We start from the raw sequence: 22,699 nt of genomic DNA, 5'->3' as shown, positions 1-22,699 counted from the left end.
GATAATGGGCCAGTCTGGAGGAATTGAGGCCAGGTTTGGTCTATAGCCGGAGTACTGAGATTTTGATTGTGTGAGCATGAGCATTTGGGACGTATATGTCCGTTTGTGTCCTTATTGGTGGGATTTTGTGACTTTATGACTATGTGGTGAGTGAGATGTGTCGGTGAGTTGTGTTCAGATTGTTTGACTGTGACAAAAAGAATTGGCTGGAGATGTAGCACGAACTATTGAGTGTTTGACTTCTGTCTTAAGTTGGTATATGGCCTCAAGTTGTGAGTGTATTGAAGGACCTCTCATGTAGTTTAGTTGAGAAGTGAAGTGGACCTTCCTGTTGTGTTATGAGTTCCTAGTGATGTCTTTTAGGCTGATCAATGCCCCAGCAGCGTTCATGTATTTGAATAATAGTGTATTTCAGCCATATTTGGATTCCTTCATTATTGTATTCATTGATGACATCCTTGTGTACTCTCGTAGCCATGAGGAGCAAGCTCAGTATTTGAGAGTTGTATTGCAGATATTGAGGGAGGAGAAACATTATGCAAAGCTCTCTAAGTGTGAATTTTTGCTCAGTTCAGTAGCATTCTTGGGGCACACGGTGTCCAGTGAGTGTATCCAGGTGGCTAGACGAGTGTGGAGAGAGCTTTCAGAAGCTCAAGATTGCTTTGACCACAGCTTCAGTATCAGTTTTTCCATCAGTTTCTGGTTCTTATACCGCGTATTGTGATGCCTTGAGGGTAGGCATTGGTTGGGTTTAAATGTAGGGGGGTAAAGTGATTGTGTAATAGCTATGACTATAGGAAGGGTATAGAGAGGTATCAGTTTGAGGCTAAACAGGCGGGTTTATTTCCCGTGGGGTGTCCTGAGGGCGTGTGATCCCTATGTTGTTTGTGGTAAGTCTTCTTTTACTAGTTAAATGTGTGTGTTGCAATTTGAAGATGGGTCACGTATGATTGTGTGCTTGGCTGTTACAAGGGTGAATGCAAGATTTGTAGATGATTTAAAATACTAGATGATTTGTGTTACACGAGCTTATCAAAGATTTGGTTTAACTCACTATGGCAGTAATAGAACATGGGTATCTTGAGTTATTATGTGTTTTGATATATGGCTTTGAGCCAAGTAGGGGAGTTGGTTACTAATCAGTTGATTGCACGGTTATGTGGTGTATGGGTTTCAGTTTGAGGTATACTTGTGGATCAATTATGACTTGCAAAGGTTGAGATCAAGGATGACTCGAGTAAAGGAAATCCTGGATAATGGTTGTGTTATGTTGTATGTGCATATAAAAGACGTTGGATGAATTAGTTATTATTGTAAGGAAAGGGTATGGATTAGGATATCACTAGGCTGCTTAAAAGGATGAGTTACTTCCTAGGGTATTGGAGTGCTAATGGAGCACAGGTCCTTTTGACCGTTTGATCCGTCTAATTGAGACTTGAGTAGAGTGGATGAACCTCGAGGATGTTCTGACGAATTCAAGATTTATATGTAACAATTGGGAATTCTTCAAAATGTGTATTTGGCAAGAAATTGGGACTTACATTGGAAGGCATCAAGATTTATGGCATTTCTATATCGTAACGGATCCTACATTTCAGTATCAGGGATGGGAAAGAATAGCTTAAATCCATAGGAAGTCTCTTCAGAGTAAGAAATTGAGTTGTGTTACTTTTGGGATGCTTAAGAGGAACATTCAGCGGCTTATGAGCCGTAGACAGTTTGGTCTTGTGAAAATGGGATTCAGAGAGTTCTTGATGGTTTCCACCATGGTTTGGGATGTATATTTTCGACTGGCGTGAGAAGCATGTGATGTATAGTGATTTTCTTCTAGATGAGATCAAATGGGAAGTTCTTGGCATGTGGGAGGTCACAGTTTAGTTCTGGAAGGAAGGCCATAAATTCTTAGGCAGCATGGGCAGTTTCAGATGAATAGGTAAATGATATTACTAATTGGTGTGTCTTGATGAGGGTATACATTTCAGAAAGGGGCAATGTGCTCTAGTTAAGGATACTTCATTAGTATTGCGGCACTCATTTTTTTGATTGACGGCTGGTATTCGAGGTTGCTTGGTGCACAGAGAAATTATAGGAGTATCCCTTGTGGAATGATTGGGTATTAGATGTGTGTTATATATTCGAGCGGTGGAGTTGGGATCAGATATGGTGATTCATGCGCTTTATGGATTTCGAGACTAAGAGTTCTCATAAACAGGTTGTTTCGTGGTTGTAGACGGTGAAGATGTGGGCAAAGCTAGTCTGGTGATAGTATGTGTCCTGATTCCGTCATGGTGAACTTTCAGAGAGTTAGTGGTTGTCCAGAGTTGATTTAGGGTTCATTGGTAGGCCTAGTATAGATGTCAAGAACACCGGGTCGGAATTGTTGACTCTGAGTTGCTATGTGAGGGATGTACCGTTTGATTGTCATTGAGCTTATTCGTGTTCTAGAGTGATCTAGGAGTTACCCTTCTGTGTTGCGAGGGGTTGTGACTGTTGGTTCTATGCATATATGGTGCGGTTCTATTTGGGCTTTATAGCGGGATTTGAGTGAGGCGGATATTTGGGTGTTGCATGATTGATTGCGCATTGGATATGTTCTTTCGGTCTGGTATGGCATTGCGTCATTTGCTTCTCCGTGGTTATGGTAATTTACTTTTGGTACTAGACATCAAGTTACGCGTGATTGTTGATTTTTAGTATGGTGACTTGAGGTGTTCTATGAGGATCAGTGTTTGGATGGGGTCGCACATTGCAGCAAAGTTATGTGGAGGTATGACCTTCGGGTTAGATTCGTGTGTTCTGGTTTTTCGAGGTGCGATGTGTTCTTAGAGTTGTGTTGTGATGGTACTGGTGAGCTTGCGGTACGGCTCTCTCATTTGAGTCATTTTTCCATAATTTGGGTACATTTGGATTGTTGCTTATTGGTGCACGGGTCGCACGGGTTGTGGTTTTAGATTGTATCAATGTGTCATGTCACTATAGTAGCTGTGTTGGATGAGAAGAGGTCATTGGGATCTTGAATAAATGCTATCAGATTCAATTTTAGCATGTTGGAAGGATAATATCGAGATTCGGCTTAGAAATTTACTATGGTCCTTGTCGAATGAGAGGGAGCTCCATGACGGGTTGATCTGAGGAATGGTTATGACCTTTTACGTGTTTCTTTCATCATTGGCAGTATTCGAAAGTATTGGAATGAGGCTTTATTTGATAAGAGGGTTTATTACCGGTATTGGGTTGTTTGAGCAGCTGCTATGATTAGAAGTTATCGCTAAGAGTGATTGAGTTATGTGGTATATCATGTGACTAGATCATGGGTTACAGTTATGGTTTGTTACAACTTGTTCGGACTTAAACATTGTATATATGTGAGATTCTGATCTTATAGACAATTTCGGAAATGGAGATTTGGTTCTAAGGTCATGGGATAGGGTGATGTGGGATCACCCCCGGGTATATGCACAGTAAGGTTATTCAGCGATTTGATGGTTTTGGGAACAACTCTGGACACGTTCGAGGACGAACGTATGTTTAAGTGGGGGAGAATGTAACGACCCGACCAGTCGTTTTGAGAATTTACACTTCGCTAGCCAGTTCTCAATCATGGCTAGCCTCGTATGATGTATTATGACTTATGTAAATCGTCGGCTTTGGTTTTCAGGTTAATCAGAACAGATATGGAAGAATGATTCTCAGCTTGAAGCTTTAAATTTGAAAGGTTTGACTAAGTTTTGACTTTTTAGTATTTGATCTCGAATTTGGATTTTTATGGTTTGGATAGCTTCGCTAGGTGATTTGGGACTTAGAAGTGTGTTCGGAATGTAATTTGGAGGTCTGTGGTAGATTTAAGCTTGAATTGACGAAAATAGAAATTTGACATTTTCCGGTTGGCAGTGGAAATCTTGATATAGAGGTCGGATTGGTGTTTCGAAAATTGAAGTAGGTCCGCTGTGTCATTTGTGACGTGTGTGCAAAATTTCAAGTCATTTGAATGAGGTTTGATAGGTTTTTACGTCGTTTGCGAAATTCGGAAGTTTTGGAATTCTTAGTCTTGAATCCGAGGGTGATTTGGTGTTTCAGCGTTTTGAGTGTTCCGAAGGTTGGAATAAGTTTGAATAGTGGTATGTGACTTGTTCGTATTTTTGGTTGGGGTTCCGGGGGCCTCGGGATAATTTCGGATGGTTTTTGGAAAAGTTTGAACTTGAGGAAATGCAGCTAGTGTGCATCTTCTATCATATCCGCACCTGCGAATTAGGGACCGCAGGTGCGAGCTCTGCAGGAGCGGAATGGAGGCACAGATGCGTGGAGGACCGCAGCTGTGGCTTAGTAACCGCATATACGATACTGCAGGAGCGGTAAGGCGACCGCAGATGCGAAGGCTGGCAGGGTTAAGTGGAATTCGCAGAAGTGGATACTTTCCCGCAGAAGCGGAAGAGCAGGTGCGCTTATGGGATCACAGGTGTGGAATCCATGGGGCAGAAACTATAAAAGCCTTACTTCTCAATTTTCAGTCATTGTTTCACCATTTTTGAGATGGAATTGGAGCTTTTGGAGGGTTTTGATGAGGGATTCAAAGGGAAACTCGTTGAGGTAAGATTTTTGAACTTAATACTTGTATCTATGATGATTCTTAGTTGATTAAGCATGAAATTTGTGAAATTTAAGGGTGAAAATTGGGGAATTAGGGCTTGAAATTTGAGAGTTTAAATTGGGGATTTGAAGGGCCATTTAAGTTCCGATTTTGATGATTTTGGTATGTACAGACTCGTGAGAGGATGAGGATTCTAGTTTTATAATTGTCATCGGATTCTGAGACGTGGGCCCGGGGGCCGGGTGTGAGTCTGATTCAGGATTTTTGGTTTAATTTGATTAGTTTCATTTGGAATTTGTTCCTTTAGCGTATATTGATGATAATATACTGATTTTGATTATCATAGCATTTGGAGGTCGAGTCGAGAGGCAAGGGAATCGCGCATTAGAGTTTTGCCCGGTTTGAGGTAAGTAATGATTGTAAATGTTATCCTGAGGGTATGAAACCCATCATTTTACATCGTTGTACTATTTGGGGTGATGCACACGCTAGACGAGGGGCGTGAGGGGTGCACCATTGGGGATTGTGACTTGGTTTGTCCCGTAGCAACTATTAAGTTGCGTATTTGACTGAAACTATTTGATATTACCTTATGTTATTAAGTATTACTATGTTTTGGGCTAAATGCTATATTTGGGCCTCGTGCCAACTGTTTGGACCCTTAGGGGCTTTCTTTACTGAAATTCCTCACTGTTTTGATTTAATAATTGTACTCAGTCATGCTATGTTTTATTGATTTCATAACTCAGTCTTATTTACTCTAATTTGATGCATAAATGTTATTTTGACTGAGCATCCTCTTTTACTGCTAGCCCGAGTGGCTTGAGAGGTTTCTAACTGAGTAAGGTCAAGGGCCTATATTGTGAGGATATTATGGGATTGGGCTGCACGCCGCAACAGGTTGTTACTGATTCATGATATTGTGAGTGCGAGGGCCTGATTGATTTATGCCACGAGGTGGCTTGTTATTATGAGGCCGAGGGCCTAACTGATTTATGCCACGAGATGGCTTGTTATAGCGCTTGGGTTGTAGGAGCCCCTCCGGATTCTGAACACCCCTAGTGAGCGCGGGTACCCTGAGTGACTGGTATAATGTTTCCCGAGGGGCTGTTCTTGATTTATGTTATTGCCCGAGGGGCCGATTACGAGTGATTGTGAGGTAGCTCGAGGGGCTAGTTCTGACTGATGTTATGCCCGAGGGGCGGTTTATGGTACATGTCTTTCCCGAGGGGTTGTTTATATTTTCATCATTTTTTACTCACTATTTCATCACTTGTTTGAAAACTATTTAAAGATGCTTTTAAAAGGTTTTACTTAAACTGAGTTTTTATGAGATAATTGATTTCTGTACTGTTTTGAAAACATAATGTTTTGTTGTAATGCTATGACGTGGAATTATCTGTTTTCTTATTGCTCAGCTTTCATTTACTTTTATTACTTACTGAGTTGGCATACTTACATTACTCCATGAACCTTGTGTGCAGATCTAGGAGTTGTGGGTCGTGATAGCGAGCATTGATCGTTCATTCAGCAGGTCTTTCGGAGTCGGCAACGTAGCTGCACGGTGTTCGCAGCCTTGCACTTCTCCCTCTTATTATCCTCAAATTGTATCTAGCAAATCTTTATTTCCGGACTATGATAGTCTTTATTGTGCTTAGATAGACCTTGTAGACGCTTGTGACTTTTAACACACCGATGTCGGGCTTGTGTTAGTTTCTGCACTTGTTATTTAGACTCATGTTATGAAATTTCATTAATTAACAGCTTAAAAATGTCTTTTATAAAAATGTTGGTTTAATTTGAGATTTGTGTCGGCTGGCCTAGTTTCACTATAGGCTTCATCACAATCGGGTCGGTTTTAGGGTCGTGACATTTATAATTTCCTTAAATCACACAATTTGGGGAAAATATGATATATGTTTGCATGATGTTAGTGATAATATAATTAATTAAATGATTGTTTACTATATAATTTTTCTTCTCATTTTGGTTCAGGTAAAGGGGAATTTGTGACTTTCTCCAAATACAATAATTCAGAACTGGTCTTTGCAGTTTTAGGAGGTTTGGAACAGTTTAGAATAATAACCAGGGCAAGAGTTGTCTTAGATAAAGCACCAACAAGAGTAAGTACTGTATACATATTTAAAGATTTTCTAACTGGATTTTTGTTATATACATTGACAATGTATACATATTTAAAGATTTTCTAACTGGATTTTAGTTAGAACGAATTACAAGAAAATACACATGACTTTACACCATAACAAAAAATGGCTCATATTTTTAAGTTTTACCCTACCTAGCCCATATTGTACATATTTTGAAAGCATTTGTAAATTCAAAATCTGTGTTCTTATAACCATTGCTTCTAAAAGCTATGGAGTTAAATCTCACAACTATTGCTTTCACTCTCTCTTCTTCTTACATCTTCTACATATGCTTCAAGGGGTCGTGTATTTTCTGCTTCTCCCCCTATTTGCAATGTCAGAAAATTAAAGAGTAGAAGTCCACCATTGAAGGTCATTCAAAGCTTTGCTTTCGAAAATAAGATTTTTTGAGTTTGTTAGTTGTTTGGATTGGGTATTGTTCCAATTGATTGAAAATATCAAAAGGTGTTCAAAATTTAAATTTGAAATGACTTGGAGTAGATTTGAGTTAAAGTTCAGAAAAAAAACGCAAGGTAGAAGACGAAGTCAGTTTTTTGTATAATCTTGTATAATAGTGTATATGAGTGTATAAACACATCTTATACACTATTATACACCTTTATACAAGAATCTATAGACGAACTTCTTCCACGATTTTCAGTTACAATTCTTGTTCAAAACCAGTCTAAATCTCCATTAAATGACTTCAAATTTTATATACAACCTCCTTATACTATTTCTAACAAGTCTAAATAACACCCACTCTAAATTTCTCACAAAATCAAATTCGAAATTTTAACCCACATATTTTAGCTTGTTAAAAATCTAATTTTAACCACTTAAATGGATTTGGTTTGTTGAACTAATATTTGAATCGCAGTTACTGATTCAAAAATTAACTTAAAAGCTTGAGCAATCTTTTTTAAAAATTAAATAGCAATTTTGAAAATTTATTGAAGTTGAATGTTGTGTATTAGCCTATTATTTGTGGGCTAGTTGGTTTAAATTGAAATATGGGCTATAAAGTTGAAAAGTACGGAGCCCAGTTGTTTCTATGTGAAATTTTCCCTTTTAGTTATATATACTGACAACATAGGCAGATTTTAGAATACGTGTGCATCACCAGAAAAAGTAAGAAGAAAGAATACTAAGTGAGAATCGATCAGTGTTCCTTTGGATAAATAACTCACCATTCTACCAAGTGTACCATTCAACTTGTTTAACCAAAAAATGGGATTTCGGTCAAAGCTTTAATTTAGAAGAACTTGGGTTACTGATAATCAAAAGAATATATGAAAGAAAGTAATTTGGCTAACAATATAATCAGAAGAAAAACAAGTAAATCGATGTATTCAAATAATATTTTGTGTCCCTACAATTGATCTGTTCTCTCTCATTTATAGCTACTTTGGAGATATGTGTTTTGCCTTTGTTATAATAAGGCCATTATGGACAATTAAAGACATTAAATGATATGTTACATAATCATTGCATTTAATACAAATTCTCTACCGTTTTTAGTATTTAAGGCTCAGTAAGTACTGTATCTATACTCCCATGTAGTTCAGATTCATTCCCCTTGATCCTTGAACTTAAATAAGCACGAACTCTGAGTCTTTTAGATAACCGCTCGTGCCTCATCCTTTGCCTCTGCTCGTATCTGTTGCAACTCATGCCTATTTGTCAGTTGTAACTCTTTGACCAGTCTATGTGTCATGATACGTCATCTTTACACCACTTTAATATGTAAACTCAATTTTTTCCCAATACATATAGTCCCCCCACTTACCATTTATTCATCGATTGAATATTTGGGAAGTGGATTTCATTAAAAATGAGAATTTTTGTCACCATTAATGCTATGACAGAATCGATGCTTTAATTGTCACTTCTATTTAATGCTCTTCACATGTGTTACCTTTTCATTAGTTATGCAGTTTTGCAGCGCTTTTTAAGGCCTTTTCACGGCTTCACTATTTATGAAGCGTCAGTTATCATTATTATGGTCCTTCCATCATTATACCTTTTCCTTTGGCGGTTGCTTATCAGTATAAATATAACTTCCTTCTTTGTCTTTACCACATAAAGTTTTCTGAACATCCAATTTTCTCAAATCTCTATTTTCTTCTTCATCGTATCATCATGTCTTCATCAAACCCTAACCCTAGAAGGGTCCCCATAGTTGATAACTTCCCTGATGTCCCCAGTAGGAGCAGAAGAGGAGGTAGGCTTCGTAATTTAGGATCTTTATCCTTGCATGGTTCTTCTCTTCCTTCGCCTAGTTCTGGCCCCTCTTCTAGAATTAGGGGTTCTCTTTCACAAAGATCTTCTTCTAAGGGTAAAGAACCTTCTGAACCTCTTCATGAACCTTTAGTAGATGAGATAGTTCATGCGGAATTATCTTTTTACAATGACAGAGAGTCTCTTAGAAATCAAGTATCTTCTTTAGACCGTGTTGATATCTATCCCACTCAAATTACTGAAGGTTTGACTTCTTTAGTTCGTAGAGACTACCATTGGGATCATGACTTTCCTATCATTATTCCCAATCCGAATCAAAGAATTACCTCCTACTTAACTGGATTTTCATTTGTTTATACGTATCCTTTCACTTTAGGATTCAAACATGCTATTGATCCTGTTATTTTTGAGTTCTGTCGTTTCTTTGATGTTTGCTTAGGTCAAAATGGCCCAATAATATGGAAGGTTGTCGCTTGTTTGAGGCATTTGACCAGCACAGCCAGTGTGCCTTTTACTTTCCTGCATCTAATTCACCTTTACTCCCCTAGACTCTTTCGCAATGGTGTTTTTACACTAGTAGCCAGGAGCAAAAGAGTTCTAGTTAGCCCTGAAGATGAGAAAAACCATGGCTGGTATGCCAGGTTTGTTACTGCCCCCACTGTTGGTTTAGTGGGTAATGAGAACGTTTCTTTCCCTGAGATGTGGAATTTTGCACGTGAGTCTTCTAACTCTCTTGTCCCTTTTTCTTCAATTTTGTTGATTTTTCTAATTTTGCCTTTCTTTTTCAGCAACCATGAGAGTTGTGGAAGATGTTCCCAATTTCCGTGATTGGGTAGACAAGCTGTTGAAGATTGCACCAATGGATGGTAGATCTTGGAAGTCCCTTTCCCAACGATTTGGTTGGAAAGTAAAAACTCATTGTAAGAGCTTTTTTTTTTTACTCTATATATTGTTTCCTCCTGAACTTATTTCAATCCTTCTTTCTATCAGGATTTTCTATTCGAGGAGTTACTACCGAGGTGGTTACGACTTCTCGTATCTCTTTAGAAAGTGCCCAAGAAATAATCTTGGGTTGTTCATCGAAAAGAAAAGCCATTGATGACCAAGGCTCAGAAGAAGAGGAAGATGGGGACTCTTTGGTAACAAGGCCATGGCCTCGTAGACGCATCATTTCTGATGATGAAGAAGAAGCATCCCCCCGCCGTTTTATTCCCCTTACCAAGTTTGGTAAAGCCCAGATAGTGATTCTTGACGATGATGCTACTCCCGCTGCTGCTCATGGCTCTGTTGAGCAGCTTTTTATCAGCAGGTTTGGTGATGAAGGCTTAGGCCTAGTTTTGGATGAAGCACCTCTGGCTTCTTTTTCTTCACCCGTGTCTGTGACTCCTTCTTTGCTGATCTCGGCTATTTCCGTTCCTCCCCAAACTGTCTTTACTACTTTTACTGTCCCTACTTCTACTGTTCCTCCTTCAACAATTCCTCCCCCAATCATTCACCGTGCTGAAATTGGCTCCTCAAGTAGGAGTGGTGCTATGAGGCAAGTGATCATTTAAGTTCCTGCTGAGGGCAATATCTTAAGGAAATCTGGTCAAGCAGATGTATAGCTAAAGCCCTTAATTGGACCAATTAAAAGAGCCAAGCTAGAGAGCCATAGCTCCTTGACTTTGATGAATGATATTGTGCACTCTTCTTTAAAGGTATTTCCCCTTCTCTTTTTCCCTTTGTTGTGCTTTAAAGTTTTCCTATCTTTGAGATTTTCATTTCCCTTTCTTTTTTTTATAGGCCAATCTTATCGGCACAAAGATGTTGAAAAGGGTTGCCCTCTCAGAGCAATTAGTGTGTGATTCTCAATTAGAGGCGTGCAATTGGAAGGAACAATATGAAAGCCTTCAGATTGATGTGGAGTACTTAGAAGAAAGTAAGAGTACCTTGGAGCAGCAGGTACAGGACTTGAATTCAAAGTTGGCAGTTGAAAAGGCTTCCTCAAGTCAAGCGGACAAAGAAAAGGCTCATCTTGAAACCTCTTTCTCCGAGTAGCTGTCCAAGTCAAGTGAAGAGATTAGAGAGTTGAAGGCTCTCTTGGGTGAGAAAGAGGCTTATGCTGGAGAGCTCGTACAGAATTTGACTCAAGCACAAGAAGACCTCCGAGCTTCTTTTGATAAGGTTTGTGCCTTGGAAAGTTCCCACGCCTCTCTTCAAGCTTCTTACACTTCTGCCTTGGCTGAAAATGAGAAATTAAAGAATGAAATTGTTGACTGGGAAAGGGATTATGAAATCTTTGAGGATAAATCTGTCATTGAAGTGAGTTGGGCATTTTTGAATTCTCGCCGTGATACCCTAGTTGAAGCTAGCCAAGAGACTTTTAACTTGGAATCTAAGTTAGCTAAAATCAATGAAACTATTGAGAAGGCTCAGCAAACTCAAGATTTTCCTTCTCCCGTGGCCGAAGCTTCCGTGAATGTTGAAGTTGATACGGGTATCCCAACTCCTTCAAGCCTAGTTGAGCCCGCTGTTGTTGATGCACCTACTTCAGTTCCTACATCTTCTTAGTGATAAGTTTAAGTTATTTGAATTTCTTTGTGTTGTTTTGTTTTTTGGGAAAATTGTGGTAAAACCCTTGGTCTCATTTGAGGGTTTGTTTTGGAAATTCAAGTCCCCGGACCTTTCATGGGGCAGTTTGTATAAACAATTCGTAGTTTATGACTAAGTTCGTACTTAGTCTTAAGTTTTTTAATATTAAGAAGTTTTCTCGTTACTATGTTGAACTTCCATTTTGTTTATTCTTGCCTTTATTTCTAAGGACTTATAGAATAATTTGCATTTTTATTCTTCAAAAATGCTTCCGTTAACTTCATGAATATTCATATTAATCATGAATTTTATAAAAGAGGGCCCTTTTATATTCGACGCTTAATGAAGAAGACGTCTCAACTTCATAATGGTGTTAACATATAATAAAAGAAATAGGAATACACATGTTTCTTTGAAATAACTTTGACAAGTTTTTATTTGAACTTTGTCTAGTTTTGAATAATACTTTACACATATTTGAATTGCATCTATAACTTTCTCGTAACTATTTTTCTTGTAACAGATTTAAAAAAGAAAAATAAACACGAGGTTTTTATCTATAACCCGTTTCGGTACATAGCCTTTACCCTAACTATGGTAAGGTAATAAACACGAGGTTTTTATCTATAACCTATTTCAGTACATAGACTTTACCCTAACTATGGTAAGGTAATAAACACGAGGTTTTTATCTATAACCCATTTCAGTACATAGTCTTTACCCTGACTATGGTAAGGTTTTTCTTCGGCCTTAGCTCGTGACTTTGCTCTGCACTTGACTCATTCAATGAGTGAACTTTTCAGGGCTTGATCTTCTTTGCCTTCCTTATACACATGCCGTGTATATTATGTAGTCCCCCAAGTGTTTGAGCGTTGAAGTATGAAGCCTCGAACACTTGATTGTTCCTCTCATTTGGTCCTTTCCCTATAAAGAAAAAACATACGGGACTCGAAGGTACGATTATAAATGAAGACTGCTTAACCTGTTTGAATTTCTATCAGAATAATTGTAACCCTAGGCCAGGAAGTTTAATTTATTCCACGTGCCTTGCAGGTCATGACTCATCATTTAGTACAGGTTAGCATTTTGCCTATCATCTAAAATCGTTAGTAAAATTTTAACAATTCAAAAATTAAATTTTAAAATATGGATACCTGACCGTGAGTATTCTTCAAAAATAATATCTATTCAGATGAACAGCATTCCAATGTGACGGTAGTATCTTGTCATTCATTATTTCCAGCTCGTATGCTCCTTTACCTGCAATATCATGAATTCTATAAGGTCCTTCCCATGTTAGACTTAATTTTCCCGAGTTAGCTGATGAAAAATCATTTTGAGCACGAAGTCCCCAATTTTGAAGAATATGAGGCGTGCTTTCGGTTGTAGTATCGTTCTATGACCTGCTTCTGTGCTGCCATTCTTATTAGTGCAGCTTCTCTTCTTCCTTCAAGTAAATCAAGATTTACATGCATTTCCTCGTCATTAGATTCTTCTGTCGCCCGTGTGAATCGTGTACTCGGTTCTCCTATCTCAACTAGAATTAAAGCTTCAGCTCCATAAACCAATGAAAATGGTGTTTCTTTTGTACTTGTTTTTGTTGTTGTGCGATATGTCCATAAAACACCAGGTAACACTTCTGGCCAATTACCTTTGGATTCCTCTAAACGCTTCTTTAAATTATTGATAATGACTTTGTTTGTTGACTCAGATTGCCCATTACCCACCGGATGATAAGGTGTAGATGTAATCCTTTTAATGTGCCAACTTTGAAAGAATTTTGTGATTTGATTGCCTATAAACTAAGGAACATTATCACACACGATCTCCTTTGGCACACCGAATCGGCATATGATATTCCGCCAAATGAAATCTCTAACTTCTTTTTCTCGCACCTGTTTAAATGCTCCTGTCTCTACCCATTTAGTAAAATAATCAATGAGTACGAGCAAAAAATTTACCTGTCCTTTTGCTTGCAGTAGTGGACCCACAATATCCATCCCCCCTTCATAAATGGCCACGGTGCAATGACCGGATGTAGTAACTCCGCAGGCCTATGCATATTATTACGGTACCTTTGGCATTTATCACATTTAGCCACGAAACGTTCCGCTTCTTCTTCCATTTTGGGCCAATAATAACCTACCCTAATTAAGGTTCTTACCAATGACCTTCCTCCTGCGTGATTCCCACAATGCCCCTCATGTATTTCTCTTATTACATATTCCGTCTGAGAAGGTTCGAGGCATCTTGCTAAGGGACCACCGAACATTTTTCGGTAAAGATTGCCTTGCTTTAAGCAATACCGAGCAACCTTTTTTCGAAGCGCATGAGTTTTTTTCTTATCTTCAGGGATGGTACCATACTGCAAAAAAGCAACAATCTCGTTCCTCCAATCTCAAGTTAAGTTATTAAAATTTACCTCATTCTTATCGAGGTCGAGAAATTAATGAAACAAATGAATAACTGAAGCATTTTCATTGCTTGCCACATCTGCCGCAGATGCAAGATTAGCTAGGGCGTCGGCTTCAACATTTTCATCCCTTGGTATTAGTGTTACTTTCTAGGTTTGAAATTACTTTATCAAATCACGTACCTTCACTAAGTATTGCTGAATCCTTGCTTCCCTGGTCGTATAAGTCCCCAGCATTTGATTAACTACAAGCTGTGAATCGCTTTTGATTATAATCTGATTTATGCTGAGTTCTCGTGCCAGTTCTAAACCTGCAATCACAGCTTCATACTCTGCCTCATTGTTAGTTATAGAATGACATTTTATGGCTTGTCGAATGGTTTCACCCGTAGGTGGTACCAAAACAATCCCTAAACCAGCACCTTTTACATTAGATGAACCATCAGTAAACAAGGTCCAAGTTTCTGGGTTAGCTCCGTTGAACACCTGCAACTCTTTTTCTTCTTCTAGTTGGATCCTTTGGCTAAAATCAGCGATGAAATCAGCTAACACTTGAGATTTTATAGCAGTTCTAGATTGGTAGGTGATATCATATTCACTTAATTCTATAGCCCACTTAGCTAACCTACCTGACAATTCATTCTTATGTAATATATTGCGTAATGGATAAGCAGTTACTACAATAATATGGTGAAATTGAAAATAAGTCCTTAATTTTCTAGATGTCATGATTAATGCAAGTGCAAGCTTTTCCAACTGAGGGTATCGTGTCTCCGCATTTAACAAAGATTTGCTAACATAATAGATCGGAGATTGTTTACCTTGGTCCCCACGGACTAAAACAACACTTACCGCTACTTCTGAAACAGCAAGGTAGATGAGCAGTCTTTCCCCAACCTTTGGTTTTGTAAGCAATGATGGATTTGATAAATATGTCTTCAAATTTTTGAGTGCCTACTGACATTCCTCGTTCCATTCAAAGTGATCTTGCTTTTTAAGAGCTGAAAAGAATTTAAAGCACTTTTTTGATGATTTAGAAATGAATCTTCTCAAGGCTGCAATTCTTCCTGTCAACCTCTGCACTTCTTTTTGCTTGAAAGCATATCAGGAATTTCTTCAATGGCCTTAATCTGTGCAGGATTCACTTCAATATCATGGTTAGAAACAAAAAAACCCAAAAACTTACCTGACGCGACACCAAATGCACATTTCTCCAGATTTAATTTCATGTTAAATTTGCGTAAAATCTGAAATGTATCAGAAATGTGTGATATATGATCTTTCGAATGCTGAGTTTTAACGAGCATATCGTCTATATAAACCTCAATGGTTTTTCCTAGATGTTCTTGAAACATTTTAGTAACCAGCCTTTGATATGTTGCACCAGCATTTTTGAGACCAAAATGCATTACTTTATAACAGTAAGTCCCCCTGTCTTTTATGAATGAAGTTTTTTCCTCATCTACCGGATCCATTTTGATCTGATTGTACCCTGAATATGCATCTTAAAAACTTAATAGTTCATACCATGCAGTAGCATCAATTAGCTTATCTATATGTGGTAGTGGAAAAAAATCTTTAGGACAAACTTTATTAAGGTCTGTGTAATCCATACAAACTCGCCACTTACCATTCTTCTTTGGAAATACAACAGTATTGGATAACCAATTAGGATACTTTACCTCGCGGATGGATCCAATCTTTAGCAATTTTTGAACCTCTTCTTGAATCACCTGATTCTTGAAAGTTCCTTACTTTCTTTTCTTTTGCTTGACAGGAGGGTACGTTGGGTCTTCATTCAATTTGTGAGCCATTACCTCCGGTGGTATTCCTGTTATGTCAGAGTAGGACCAAGCAAAACAGTCCACGTTAGTTTTTAAAAATTCAATTAACTTACCTCTCATGCATTGGCTTAGATTGGCCCCTACGTAGACTTTCTTATCATGCCATTGTGCAAATAACACCACGGCCTCCAGTTTTTCAATTGTTGTTTTGATATTTTCATTTTCTTCTGGTTCTTGAATGGTGTCAGGCCTTGAATCCACATTTGTCCGCCCTTGTTTAGTTGAGGTTTGTGTTGTGGTGCCCTCAACTGTCTTCTGTGATTGCTATTTTTCTTCTTTTTTCGTACTTGAATCTGCTACAAAGTTGATGCTCCTGGATGTAAGTTGATCCCTGCGGATTTGACATATTCCCCATAGTGATGGAAATTTAATAACTTCATGCAAGGTTGAAGGAACGACATCCATTTCATAGATCCATGGTCTCCCAATGATCATATTGTAAGCCATCTCCGTATCTACTACTTGAAACTTTGTATTTTTGACAACTCCTTCTGTGAATGTGATTAGTGTTACCTCTCCTTTCGTCACAACACTAGGATTGTCAAATCCAGATAAAGTATGCGCCTTTGGTATTAATTTATCCTCAGCTTGCATCTCACGTAGCACTCTTAGCAAAATAATATTCACGGAACTACCTGGATCAATCAAAACGCGTTTCACATTAGTATCATGTGCAATTAAAGATATTACCAGGGCATCGTTATGAGGAGATAATACGCCATCCACATCAGCATCATCAAATGTAATGTTGTCTTCTTCTAATACATGTCGCACACGTTTCCCTTGAGTAATTGTGACTTTGGAAATTTTATTAGCTGCAATGTACGTTACGCCATTTATGTCTTCACCCCCGCTTATAACGTTGACGGTCCTTTTTGGAGAAGGTGGTTTAGGGGGTTCCTGCCTATTCTTCATGTAAGCTTGCTTACCTTTCTCACTGAATAATTCGGTGAGATACCCTTGTTTTAATAAATGATCAACTTCACTTTGTAAAAATCTACAGTCTACTGTTTTATGCCCGTGATCATTATGAAACTCACACCAATGATCAGGTTTGCGCCTGTTTGGATTTGATTTCATCTCTTTTGGCCACCGTACCTTGTCACCCATGCTTGTCAAGACAGCTACGAGCTCAGAAGTGCTCACATTGAAATTGTAACCGCCAAATCTCGCCTTCAAATTTCTATCATCATCTCGTGACTCATGGGTGTTTTGATCATTCTAAATCTTGATGAAGAGTCTGACTCTCTATTCCTTGATTTGTGATCATACCTTTGATTGTCCTATTTTGGCCATGAATCTTTTCCCGCAGGTCCCATGTATGGCTCGTACCTGTTTTTACCGGACCTTTTTCGGTTTCCGCCCATCTCGAACTTACTTTTTCTTCTTTTTGGAATCGTGGAACAATATCTTCTTCTATCCTTAACTTCGTGCTATACCTGTTGTAAACGTCATTCCATGTTGTAGCTGGGAATTCACGAAGACTTTCCTTGAGTCGCCTCGTAGCTTCTAAGCTCTTTTTATTCAAATTACTTGTGAAAGCTATAGCTTCCCAATTATCAGGTACACGTGGTAATGTCATTCTTTCACGTTGGAATCTATCCACGAACTCCCTAAGCAATTCTGAGTCCCCTTGCTTGATCTTGAAAATATCTTCCATTCTTTTTTCGACTTTTTGAGCTCCCGAGTGTGCTTTGATGAAAGAATCTGCAAGCTCAGCAAAAGAATTTATAGAATTTTCGAGTAAAAGAGAATACCATGTTAATGCACCCTTGGTGAGTGTTTCACCGAATTTTTTGGCTAATACTGATTCAATCTCCTACTTGGTCAAGTCGTTGCCTTTTACGCCTGTTGTGAATGCAGTCACGTGATCTCATGGGTCTATTGTTCCATCGTATTTTGGAATATCAGGCATTTTGAATTTCTTTGGAATTGGGAGGGGAGCAACACTTGGCTTCCAGGGTTGTTGAGAGAATTTATTCGTATCTATCCCTTTGATTACGGGCGACACCCCGGGTATTTGCTCTATGCGGTCACTTTGCTCCTTGAGCTGTTTCTGCATTGTTAGTACTAAATTTTGTAAATCAGAATTGACTAAGTTACCTAGTTCCCCCTCTTGTGATTCGCTGGGGGTTCCACCGCTACCTGAATTAACAAGCCCGGAACGAGGATTCTCTAAAGTGTTGTTATTTGGAGTGGGTGTGGGTGGTGCAGCAGGTAATTGGCTAGCAAAAGCCTCAAGAACTTTACTGACATGTGCTTCAATTAGTTTCTGTAAAGCTTCATCGATAGCTTCAACATTTTCAAATTGAGCGTTTCCATTTGTATGAGATCCATTAGGAGAGCCTTCATGAGACCGCCGAGGAAAGCCTCATGGAGAAGGGACCGGGGTTTGATTACCCTGTGGATTTCCCTGAAGTTGTTGGTTTCCTTGAATGTTGTCATTGTTGTTCGACATGGTTGATGCAACAAGGAAAGTTAAGCTAAAAGAGGATAGATTATTAGGTTCCCGATAACGGAACCAATTTGTTTAACTAAAAAATGGGATTTCGGTCAAAGCTTTAATTTAGAAGAACTTGGGTTACTAATAATCAAAAGAATATATGAAAGAAAATAATTTGGCTAACAATATAATCAGAAAAAAAACAAGTAAATCGATGTATTCAGATAGTATTTTGTGTCCCTACAATTGATCTGTTCTCTCCCTTTTATAGCTACTTTGGAGATATGCGTTTTGCCTTTGTCATAATAAGGCCATTATGGACAATTAAAGATATTAAATGCTACGTTACATAATCATTGCATTTAATACAAATTCTCTAACGTTTTTAGTATTTAAGGCTCAGTAAGTACTGTATCTATACTCCCATGTAGTGTCAGATTCATTCCCCTTGATCCTTGAACTTGAATAAGCACGAACGCTGAGTCTTTTAGATAACCGATCGTGCCTCTTCCTTTGCCTCTGCTCGTATCTTCTACAACTCGTTCCTCTTTGCCAGTTGTAACTCTTTGGCCAGTCTATGTGTCATGACACGTCATCTTTACACCACTTTAATATGTAAACTCAATTTTTCTCAATACACAACTGTTATAGAGCATTAGGGCCAACAAATTATATTAGGTCAATTTCACGTAATATTTACATAAAGTACCTAATTTGTTGGAAAGATCATAGATTCACGTATACCGTGAAAACGACCTAAATCCGCCCCTGAACTGACAAGTAGCTAGAATCTTTTTACGGTATTTAGGAGGTCACGGGGGCGAGCCGTGAAAATAGCGTCTTGTAAAAAAGTAGAGTAAGGTTGTCTACAATAGACCCCTGTGGTCTGACCCTTCCACGAATCACGTGCATAACGGGAGCTTAGTGCACCGGGCTGTCCTTTAGTATATTTTAACCTGCGATTGCATATTTAATATCATCTTTACCATCTCATCTGTTAATGTTTACCATATCGATTTTCCCGTAATTATCTTATAAGTGACACGACTTTGTTTTTATTTTTCTTATAGGTGAAATGGGTGGGAATGTTATATGAAAATTTCTCAAAATTCACAAAAGACCAAGAACATTTGATTTCAATTGATGGCCTGGATTATGTTGAAGGATCTCTAATGATGGAATAAAGCACTCTAAATAATTGGAGATTTTCATTTTTCTCACCTTCTAATCAGACCAAAATAGCTTCCTTAGTATCCCAAAATGGCATTATTAATTGCCTGAAAATGGTCAAGTATTATGATGATCAGACTGCTAATACTGTTGATGATGTACCAATTAATTACTCTGGAACTATATTAAAGGAAAAAAAAGTCTTTATTTCAATGTGATTTTTGAACATCGTGCGTACTATCCTATTTTTACAACGATTTAACTTATATGCATAATACTGCATAATTAATTATTAGTGCATTTTAATTGATTATAGCGCGTTATTTTACTGCATTTACCATGTTACCAAAGTAGATTTAATTATTCTAATATAGTTTCATGTCATTGCATGTCACGTTTACCAAATAATGCAAAAAAGCTATATTTTATCGGTTCATATAAGTTAAACTCTTTCTACAACTCCGTAATTATTTAGAAACACCAAAAATGATTACACGGGAGGGTAGCTTTGGAGCAACTGTTAAGTTGCCGTCGTGTGACTTATAGGTCACGAGTTCGAGCCGTGGAAGCAGCCACTAATGCTTGCATTAGGATAAGTTGTCTATATCACAACCCTAAGGGTGCAGCCCTTTCCGGTACCCTGTGTAAATGCGGGATATTTTATGCACCGGACTATCTCCAAAAAAGATTTGATAATTTTCTTACCAATGTAGTAAAACTAATTGTGGATAAACCCTACAATATATAATTACTCTAATTTTGTTATGCAGGAGCTGAAGAAGTTGGTAAAAGGTTTGAACTTTTTGCCTGGGTTTATATTCAAGAAAGATGTCACATTTGGGGATTTTCTGAATAGAGTTAGAAGGGGAGAGTTCGAGCTAAAATCAAAAGGACAATGGGATCTTCCACATCCATGGCTCAATCTCTTTGTACCAAAATCCAATATCATGGATTTCAATGCTGGTGTTTTTGTGGACATTATTCTTAGACAAAACAAGACAACAGGACCTATCCTTGTCTACCCAACAAGCTGGAAAAAGTACTTCCAAAAACTTTCTTTAATACTTTCTCTGTCTCATTTTATGTGAAGGCGTTAGACCGATCAAAAAAAGGGTAGTCCGGTATACAAAGCACCTTGTGTTCACGCATGATCCAATGAAGGGCCATACCCCAAATGGGTGTGATGTAGATTACCTACTTTAATGCAAACATTAGTGGCTGTTTTCCGGGCTCGAACCTGTGACCTATAGATCACACGAGGATAACTTTACCGTTGTTCTAAGGCTCTACTAATTCCACTTATTATAAGTAGTTGTAATTATCTTTTAAATAATTTGATTGTGTAAAATTAATTTACACTTAATTTTTTTTTAATGCAGATGGGATGACAGCATGTCTGCAGTGATACCAGAAGAGGAGACATTTTACTGTGTGGGACTATTACATTCAAGTGGATTTAATGACTGGAAAAGTTTGGATGATCAAAATGAAGAAATCTTGAATTACTGTGATAAAGCTGGCCTCAAGATAAAGCAATATCTTCCTCATTATAAAACAAATGAGGATTGGATAAAACATTTTGGCAAAAAGTGGAATATTTTTCAACAAAGAAAAAGTCAGTTTGATCCAAAGATGATTCTATCACCAGGACAAAGAATTTTTAATTAGTTGTTTTTACTAATAAGTGGTAGGATTAATATGGGGCATGTACTTGGTGTATTGAGTTAGAAAGATTATAATATAGTCAAGTTCTTGATTGTTTTAGTCGATGTATGATATCAATATCTTAAGTTTTGGTATTGGTAGGAGTATTGAAAGTGGAGGGGTATTGAAAGTGGAGGGGCACGTGAGCGACTGCTCAACCAATCGGATTTTTGATTTTATAGGTTTCAAGTAAAATATATGACTATTTTTGACATATAAATACATTTAGAAAATCCGAAGTAAATGGGGCATGGTGACCCCTCAACTCAATACACAGGTTCGTATTTGGGTGAAAGGTCGCAGGTACGTGATTGAATTAGCCGAGGTACACATAGGATACCATTATAATTAAAATAAAAAAAAAATGCCTTTAATTATCTTTTGGTTTGTAGGAAATTTTTTTACTAAAGTACCACCCTACAATCCCTAACCCCTCAAAAGAAAAAGATAAAGAGAAAAAGGTAACATAGTTAAATGGACACTTTCTTAAAGAAAATTCGACAATAATGATGAAATAAAACTTTCACACGAGGCAACTATGCTGAATATAAATCTTTTAATCTTTTATTATTATTCTTCTAAACTTTATGGTTGTCCATTCTTTTTCTTGTTTTTATTAATATTAATATATTGAGAAACTGTGAAAAAAGTAAAATATAAAACAAAAGGCGATAGAGAGAACTATAAAGCATATGGTAACCGGACAGCACGTATTAAAACACAACTTATTATTTTAAATTAAGAGTGAAATAGCCCAGAGGCAACTTAAATTAAAATTGTTTTAAATTCGTCAAGTTTAACTAAATAACAGTTAAAAAAAATGTTAGGGTAAAAAAGTTTTGTGTATTTTTTAAGTGGGACAGGATGACTGTATACAAAATGAGACGAAATAAGTAAAAGATAGAGATAAATGATAAGTCAGACAAGACTAGTTAAAACTTTAGTGTTAACGGAAAAAAACCCTGATAGAGAAAAAATTTCCTTCGTTTAATAGGTTTTACGTGGTATAAGTTCGAACTAATCGGAGTCATATAGTAGATACCAAATATGGAATGAAAAAATAAATCGTCCCGTTTGCCATAGTAATTAAAGATGAGGAGTTAGGATTAAGTTTAATTGTTGTGTGAATGATCAAATAAAATAATGTGAGTTTAGATAAATGATTATGTTAGGAATAACCAGGCAGAATGTTTTTTTTTTTTTTTGTTAACAGGGATACTTTATTAACAAAAACTAAGTAGCATTACAATAAGCAGGCAGAATGTTGGATTGTTATGAAAGGCAAAAGGCTGCTAAATTAATAGTTAAAGTAAGTGCATGTCTTTATTCTCTCTTGACTTTCTAGATTTGCAGATTCTCCACCTCTCTGTTTTTTTTTTCTTTTTCTTTTTATGATTTTTCTTTTCACTATGTGTTCGGTATTAGCATTGGTATCTCATTACTTCAAATTTGTGGCGCGTAAGGCTCATTATAGGGTAGAGCGTTGCTTATTGGGATTGTTTTAGTGGGTGTTTGGACATAAGAATTGTAAAATTCCAAAAAAAAAAAAAAAAATCTAGTGAAAATGATTTTTGAAAA

The 22,699-nt window shown here is 37.5% G+C and overlaps 1 pseudogene; it reads left to right on the top strand.

The window, feature by feature from the left end:
• Positions 1 to 352: 352 nt before the first annotated feature.
• LOC104214602 (cytokinin dehydrogenase 3-like) lies at positions 353 to 21,085 on the top strand (annotated as a pseudogene).
• Positions 21,086 to 22,699: the final 1,614 nt, after the last annotated feature.

Source organism: Nicotiana sylvestris, chromosome 9, assembly GCF_000393655.2.
Source record: "Nicotiana sylvestris chromosome 9, ASM39365v2, whole genome shotgun sequence".
Taxonomy (NCBI): Eukaryota; Viridiplantae; Streptophyta; class Magnoliopsida; order Solanales; family Solanaceae; genus Nicotiana; species Nicotiana sylvestris.
The sequence above is the reverse complement of the archived record's forward strand: the minus strand, read 5'-3'. Positions and strand labels throughout refer to the sequence as shown.